Below are 8,891 nucleotides of genomic sequence, written 5' to 3' on the forward strand. Positions count from 1 at the left end.
GGGCAGCACATGTGTGTTGAGATTCTGCTCTCAACACAGATACTGCCATATCTCAATGGCAGTAATAGAAAACTGTCAAAGACGATGGCTTACAATACTGAATAACTTAAATGTTTCATATCGATTTAAAAAAAAACAAATCAAGTCGAATCACAAACCTCGTGAGAGCGACTTGTAACTGTATGTAGTCTAGACTGACCTTTTAAATGATCTGCCTGCGAATGGAAGGAGCACTCGGTCATGAATATACACTCACACACTGAAGAATTGCTAATTTGTGAAGTGGGCTGTTTTAACATCCCCTCTCTCTGCCCCCTCGTTTTTCTTTGTCCGCTGTTCCCCGCCTCTTTATTGAGGGTGGGAGCACACAAACACAACACAGACGCATTTTGCCAGCGTCATTGTTTTGGCTTTGTCATTGTTTTTCCTCATAGACCTCATGCAAACCAAAGAGAAATCCCACAGTAGAGGCGACACTAGACGGTCAACATGAACCGGAGTGATCAGAAATAACACACAAATTGTTTATTTTATAACGAGCAAGCAAAAAACACAGACTTTTACTTGACGCTGCTGCCATAAGTTTAGTAGTATGTTAAACATACCCGTTGTAACCTGGAAAGGGAAAGTTAGTACGTCAATTAAATAGAGCAAGTTGTTAGCTCGAGTTCTGTTCAAAAACAGGATTAATTAATTGATAGAAAATATATATTTTGAAACGGTATTTTTAAAGCCAAGATACCAAACGTCCAGCTTTCTGATTGTGCAGATTTTCAGGTTTCTACTATGTTTTAAATGTTCCTCACACATGATGTGGCTTTCTCTTGTAAAAGTAAAGCTTGTTTGAAAATTCCACACTAAGCATCAATCTAATCTTATGGTTGTGCAAGTATTATTATTTTTCTATTCTAAGCCTCCAAACCATCATGATATTATAATTATTTATGCATATGTTACGTTATATCACTTAAATGTTGTCATTTTACTTTATCTGCTGTGTAATTTGAGAATTTCTATATTAACACAATGTATTTGTGTATTATATTTTGTATTATTTATCGAATAACTAACGTTATCAAACAATTGTAGTGGAGTGGAAGCATAGAAGTAATAGAAAATGGAAATATTCAAGTAAAGTAGCCTACAAGTACCTCAAAATTGTTCTTTAGTAAAAGTATTTACATTTTCATTTAGGCTGATATGTTGTCTCCTCTTGACTATTCTCAGATATAACTTGGTTGAGAAACATCTGGGTGTTTCTTGGATAAAATCCCTCAGAAACGGAATGTTCTTTTGGTTTGTGTGCTGTTGACTACTGGACGTGTTGTTGTTGTTGTTGTTGTTGTTGTCTCTCTGGCGCCGCTAGCGGCCACATTGCGCCTCAGTCTCGACACACGGCGTCGAGTCTTTTGTGGATTCAGGTTGTGTGAATGAATGGAGAGCCGATGGTCGATCAGAGAGGCCGGCGAGACGAAGCAGCCCCCCCCCCCAAATGTGTCCAACTTCAACGGCACGTTGTGTAAAGTTGATACAATTAACTCCATCCACAGTTTTGCTTCTTTAAAGCTTCACAAAGAAGGTTTGTTCCCCTCTTCTTCTTCTTCTCGTAATCTCCATTCCTGCACCGACCGAGCTTCACCAACAGACGTCGAGGAGCTTTCTTTTACGCATGTGTGCAGCTAGCAACAGGTTACACAAAGCTTAGCACGGACTCCAAACGTTGCTTCTGCACCTCAGCGGCTGTTAGACCCGGTGTTAACTTTTCCTGGATGCTTTTTTTTTTTCTTTTTTTTTTTACCACTCTTTTCCGTGCATTGCCCCGGCGATGCGAGTTGCACCGCTTTGTGCTCGCCACCGACCACAGATCTCACCGTGCTGAGGAGAAATGGGAAGAAAGTGAGCATGCCTTGGAGAGAAGACGGCTAATTAAACATCGCTGGGTGATTAGCATCGAGCACCGACAGACGGAGCTGCGACGGGGGGGGGATTCTTTCTTTTTCTTTTTCAAGGACTGCATGCATAGATGGTGCCAAACAAGTGGACCATGAATTCAGTTCTGCACAAATCTCCACCGAGGAGCTGGCTTGGGCTCAGATTACGACTCAGTAAGTAGAATCCATGAATATCGGTCATTCTGTATTAATGTCAGGCTGTTGGGGGGGAAAAAGTCCTGCAACTTGAAAGTAGTCACCTGAATGCTTTGTTCTGTAAGAAACACATTGTGTAATGCACTTTTTTTTTGCTCTTAAAGAAGTCAAATGACTTTGATCCTCAGGCACCAGATCTTTGTTGAATGCCCCCCCCCCTCAGTCATCAAAGTTACTAGCTGGATTTGGCAAGTGACCTGAGCAATTATCCCAGCTGGAGGCAGGGGCATTTTAATCAGAGGACAGTACACTGTGATCTGAAGTTCCCCTCATGATGAAGGGTCTTGGTACAGCTCAGCACACACTCAGATGATAGATATGAGCTCTTGTAAATCTCACAACCAACTCTATTTATTGTGTTTCCCCCAGGCCTGCCATCTGGGCTTTCCTCTCTCTCTTTTTTTCCCCAGCTCCTAATTCACATCAAAGTGGCATTTTTTATATTAAGGCTTTCCTTTGGCCTGCAACTAACAATTATTTCCCCAAAGTAGGCATGTTTAAATGGTTTGTTTTGTCCAAAGACAAATAGTCCAGAGACTAATAAAATATATATTCACATTTGAAAAGTTGGAACCAGTTATTTTTTTTTGACTTTTTGCCCAGACAAAAGGACCTAGATGGTTAAAGAATGATCCAGATTGTTGCAGGTTGATATTCTGTTGGTCCACTAATCTCTTTCAGCTCTACAACCAGCCAGCTCCTCGTTTGTAGCTTTTCATGTGTGGTGTATGCATTGCTGGCAGTTCATGGGTTCATACAGTAAGAAGTCAGCATGGAGTTAGCGGCCCGTAATTGGTTGAGTCTGGAACCCTTCAATGTTCCAGGCCACCGGAGTCATAAGCCTGTCTTAAACACACTAGTCTAATCTGGGACCAGATGTCTTGTCTGGTCTCTGTCCACCACCGAAAAACAAAAACACAGACTAGAAACCTCGGCTCATACTCTTTAGATGAACTAGTAGGATGGAAAAATGTCGGTCAGCGTAAAAAAGGGAACATCTGTAGAAAGGCTACAGATGTTCGAGGATTTCATGAATGTGGTTTTGTTAGTTTAGTTCATAGCCCAACATGTTTTGTCATTTGATGCCCGGATATGTTTGTGTTGGGCTGTCATTAGTGTCATCTGTTGTTGCCAAGTTATCAATCCCACCACCAGGTCCATTCACTAGCTGGTCTGGAGCTTTCAATCAGATCACATGATCTTCATCAGCAGATGGAGTTTGCATGGCATTGTCAATGCTCAAATCTCTATTGTTTTCCTTTGCACTTTAAGTAAGGACTTCTGGTCCATATTAGCATTGAAGATAAGAAATCCGTCTCACCACAAGGTCCATTTAGTAGCTGCCCTGGTGTTTTTATTACATCACATGATCTTAATCAGCCCAGGAAGTGAAAAATGGACACGTGAATATTTATAATTCCATGACAACTGGACAAACTCCCATCTGCTGATGAAGGAAGGTCATGCGATATGATCGAAAGCTCCAGAACAGCTACTAAATGGAGCTTTTGGTGAGATGCTTTTCTTAAGCAGAATTGTGGAGGTGTTGATCTAAAAAAAGCAGAGCTCCGAGGGAGCGTTTGGATTGTTTAGTCTTCCTGCTACAACATTTGAACCAGATTAGACTGCTGTAATTTGGGTGCATACGCCACGTTGTCTGTGTGCATGTGTGTTGGTGGCTATCACCTGGCTCGTGGCTTGTGCAGTTAAAACTTCATTTTTTCGGACTGTCTCTCCATTGTTCCACTTTTTTTTTTCCCGTCAGTGATTTCCTTTCTCTTTTCCTCGCTTTTCCTTTCTGCCTTTTCCTGATGGGCGCTCCGGGTCACAGCTTTTGCTCAGCTTTTTTGTTTTTCTCTCTTTTCTCTGCAACTGTGGACAGGGATACTCATCCCAGCTTCATGTGCAATGTTGCAGCTTATTGTAATATTTATGCATAACAACTTATACACTGAATATGATGTCGGGAGCACGGCAGGCTCTGTAATGACTTTTTCATGTCTCTAGTGGTCATCTTGTACTCTTCGTCTTAAAAAGCTGCTTACAGGCTGCAGGTTGCACCACAATAAACACTCGTCTACATTGCAATGCAGCTCGTTTTTTCACTGGTTGAATTTGTTATCTGTAATAGGAAAACAAATCAAGCACTGATGCAATGAATCTCTGATCCTCTTACTTGTGTCTGACAAATCATTTCCTTCCTTGCATCTCTTCATTTCCGTACTGTACTTCCTGGATGTGGACTTCACTACAGCAGGGAGTACAAAAGGTCATGTGACACAAAAAATCCCTTCTTATTTCTTGTAAAACCACCAGACACACCATGTAAGTGCATTTCAGAATTGGAAAAAGAAGAATATTGGAACATTGGGATTTGAACGCTGCTGTTCTACTTCCATGTTACTTCCTGGTCCACTATCTTTTAATCCTTAATGTATTTTCTGATATAGTGGATTTTAAATTGCTCTTACGAAAACGTAAACATGATGCTGTCCCTAATCTAAGCTCTGTGAATATTACTCTGCAACTGTTCAGCAGCAATTTCTGTTCCTTTAATGCGACTCACAATACGCAGATGTAACAGGTGTTGTGGCCTTCTATACGTCACTGCAGCATCTGTTTTGCAGTTTTTAGTCATTTTAGTCATTATCGTGACCATGCTCACTGCTGGAGGCCAGTTCTCCCGCCCCTTCTCGCACGTATCGTCTCCCACAATCTCTTTCTCTCTCACAAAGGACTCACAGAACACTTGAAATGTCTGATGGTGAACAGAAGCCGGGACTGTTCTACTACTCTTAACTCGCCGGCTCTTATTACACGCACTGTTATTCTCAGTACATGTTTTTTTTTTTTTTTGCTCTGAGGGGTATTAGCCTATTCTCTGTCCTCGTCCATCTCTGCTTTTTTTGCATCATCAGACAGAGGACAAACTGTTGGGCTCTGCTTTGCATTTAATTTGCGTACAGAATCACTTTAACCGTGTACACGCTTGTATACATTTGGTCATGGGTCAGTGTTTATCTTTACATTTGGACTACAGTCTAACTAATACGTCACCCTTCATGTTGTAAATAGACCAACGGTGAGCTGCTCCGCTTCAGTCGCTGCAGCAGATAATTAGAGGGGCCATGTGAGGGTCACGCACCTTCTTTAACTTAAGAAACACAGCAGCAAATGTTTATCTCTCAATGTGTCCTTCCACACACATAACCTCCAGCCTGGCTAAATGGCTGTTTATGTGTGCAACATGACAATAACTGTACTTTTAGGGAATAAGTGTTTTTGATTCCTGTTGACTCTGTTATTGGCTTCTCAACAGCAGCCCCCACTGCAATTTTAACCAGATTGTTCAAATTACGGGATTATTCATATCAACAAGTTGAAGAAGGGTTGTTTGTCCCTGCGGGTTTAAGGATGGACAGTTAAATTACATGATGCCTCACAGCAATTCACTTGGCATGGATGGTCCTGCACACCATCCAAAATACAATATTAGAATATGATCTGTTGATAATGTGATATAAACCCACCTGTTTCTTTTAGATTGTATTATATTGTTATTCAGGTACCAAATACTATCTTGGATTTATCTTGCTGGTTGTAGCATACTATTGAGTTGCTTTCATACACCTTTGTCCCAACGGAAATATCTCGACGATTTGTGGAGGATTTTCATGAAATTTGGCACAAATATTTACAGATAAACTGTAATCATTTTAGGAATCTCTTCATTTTCATCTACCTCCATCATCTGGTCAGAAAGTCTAACTTGACCAATACTTTAATTTATAACCAATTACCTGCAAAACATCCTAGCTTTAGCTTAACTTTGTGTTTAGTGTTGACGTTAGCATGCTAACAGACAGAAAGATGGTTGGTCAAAAACATTAAACCTACTAAAGAATATAAAATGGACACCTAGTCAACTTGTGGTAATTTAATTTTGACATCTTCAAATGTCTTGTTTTGTTGGACCAAACATTCCAGTAAATCATTTCAGCTTCACATCAACCTGCTAAACATCAGCGGGTTAGCATTGCCATTGTGAGCATGTTAGCCTGCTGACATTAGCATTTAGATCAAAGCAACCTCACAGAGCTGCTAGCATGGCTGCAGACTCTTAGGCTTGGTAGTTATGGAGATGAATAAATCATCAGGCACAGGCTGTACTTATTACTCTTTGTCTGTATCTCCATGTCGGATACAGTCTGGCTAGAAGAATTTTTTTTAGAGTGTCTCTTTGATGGAACTGAAATGAATCTCCAGCATTTTCTCTTTCACGCAGAGAAGTCTTAAACTTCACATATAGTCTTGGTTTGTGCCGGTGAAGGGTTAACCCTGGCCCATTTGATGGGCCAACTTACTAAATATAAACCCAAACCTCCTCCATATGGGCACGCACAAGCCTTCAACTCCACTCCCTCTATCAACACTCCCCTCACAGCACACACACACACACACACACACACACGCTCTCTAATAGGCTCATTTACAGTCTTGCCGTACTGCACCAGCTCACACACTCATTTCTCAACACGCCATTAATACTTTAGTGAGTGTGTGATTCTACTGAGAAGCCAGTTCATTCAGTCTCGGCACTCTGCGTGCTTTTTGTGTCTGACACTTAAACAAATTAGAGGTAGTTGAGCCAACTTTAGCTTTTGTTATGGTGATGCTCAGTGAAGGAAAACATCTGTAATATAGAACTACATTTTATTTTTTAAATTTCAAATACTTTTGGTGTGTTTACTCTCAAACCTATGCTATATTAATGACATTCTTGGGAAATATGTTCACTCACTTCTGGCCAAGAGTTAGATGACAAGCTGCTATCTGCTGTCTACTACTGCTGTCTAGCCATGCTCGACATTTCCCTCACTTCCTGTCTTTCTGCTAATCCAAGCCAACCGTCTCCTGGTTGTTGCTTCATATATATATATATAACAGATAGAAATGAGAGTGGAATTAATCTTCTCATCAATCTCTCGTCATAATAGATAAATCTGTGTATTTCCCAAAATTATAAACCTTTCCTTTTAATGTCCCGGAGCCTTCCTGTAACGTAATAATACTGACAACATGCTGAGCTGCTCCTCCCATCGTCTTTATAGCGCTAGAAGACACAGCTGCAGTGACTATGTATCTTTCTTTGTGAACCGTTGTCCAATGTCGGTAGAAAAGAGGTTAAGGGCTTGTGTTCAGGATAGCACTGTTGAGAGACGCATGCCTTGAGTCTGGTATCGAGATGATGTTTGCCCTAAGCTGCTGGATGCCACGTTCGGAAAAAGTTAACACTGTTATCTGATCTAAGCTATCTAAGCCAGAAGCAGCGGTGCATGATGCTAAATCTTCAGTTTTCTTTTGTTTTTGGTGGACAAAAAAATGTCCCATGCAGGTGTGATTACAAATGATTTCTAGCACATAGTCATTTAAAGGGTTACTCCACCAATTTTACATTTCAGTTTCGTCTTCACGGTGAGCACTACTTCTAAGTGTCTGAGGCTCTGCAGGAGCGTTCAAAAGTTTTGAAAAAATGACCCAGATGATGTCATCTCAGGAGGACTGCATTATAGACTGGCCGTGTCAGTGTGTGTGTTTATTTAGGAGGAAGGGAGGTTCCATTTAAAAGATTGAGTTGTATTCTGGGAAATGTAGGATCCAGTGTTTTTGGTGCATGACCCACACCAGGGAGTGGAAGTCAGAAAATCTCAACCTCTGTTGTTTTTGATTTTGACTGTTCTTTACATTAATCTGTCTGCCACAAGGCCCCCACTTTATGAAGGCACCCCTTTTAAGAGGGGAGAAAACAGGTATTCAGAACTCTGGAATAAATATATATTGTTGGTGGAAAAAGTACACCCGCTTACATCCTGGTTGTGATGTTCTGGTGGCAGGTACTTTCTGGCCGTCGGCTTGGAGGATGATGAAAGCGAGGCTGTCTAGTACCTCCTTTTGCTTCCCTCTTTGTGTCTGCAGTAGGTGGAAATGGCCCCTTCTATTTGCAGCCCAGTTCTCATGCTGCACGGCTGCTCTCTTCATTAAAAGGGAAGCCGTGTGCTCAAAGCTGCTTCAGATTATTACCATATGTCTGCAAAGCCCAGAGCCGAGCAGCGAACCGGCTCCCATCCTACCCTCTAATTTCTTATCCCAAAATTGGACCTGTGGGTTGTTGTGTGTGTGTGTGTGACAACGTCCCTCCCTTCCCCGGCCGGTGCAGCACATTCTCACAGTATTTCTTCTCCCATTTTAGACGCATGATAGCAGTGCATCGTATTTTAAGCAACGCTGGGGATATTATGCCTCCATTTGAAATATTTAACTGCACGTTGTTTTAACCCTTTTTCAAAGATATTAGGAGTGGAAGCGCCTTGTCTAAGATAAGAATATTATGACGAGACTCCCTTTATTCATTTCATCTTTCTCATCCCCAAGAGGCCAATGTGTGCATTGTACCGCCACAGAAATAACTGAGCTCAGTCACCACAGAGCTGCTGCATTCATGAAAAGGAATAAATCTTTCAGTAGACATAAAGGGCGCGGGCACTAATTAATGCAGAAAAATGTCAGCCTTTTACAGTTTGCGCAAAACATAAAGAAAGTCCACTCTGGACGTAGGAGGGAGGTTTTAAAAGAGATCTTTGTGTCACCCAGTCCAAAAGCCATTGGCCCAGATTGCCCATCCCAGCATGCAACTCACCTCTGCATGAATACAACACTTGTCTGATGGAGTGGGCAGAAAGCCCC

This window comes from Anarhichas minor, unplaced genomic scaffold, assembly GCF_050575085.1.
Source record: "Anarhichas minor isolate MPS153535 unplaced genomic scaffold, ASM5057508v1 ptg000003l, whole genome shotgun sequence".
NCBI classification, from domain to species: Eukaryota; Metazoa; Chordata; class Actinopteri; order Perciformes; family Anarhichadidae; genus Anarhichas; species Anarhichas minor.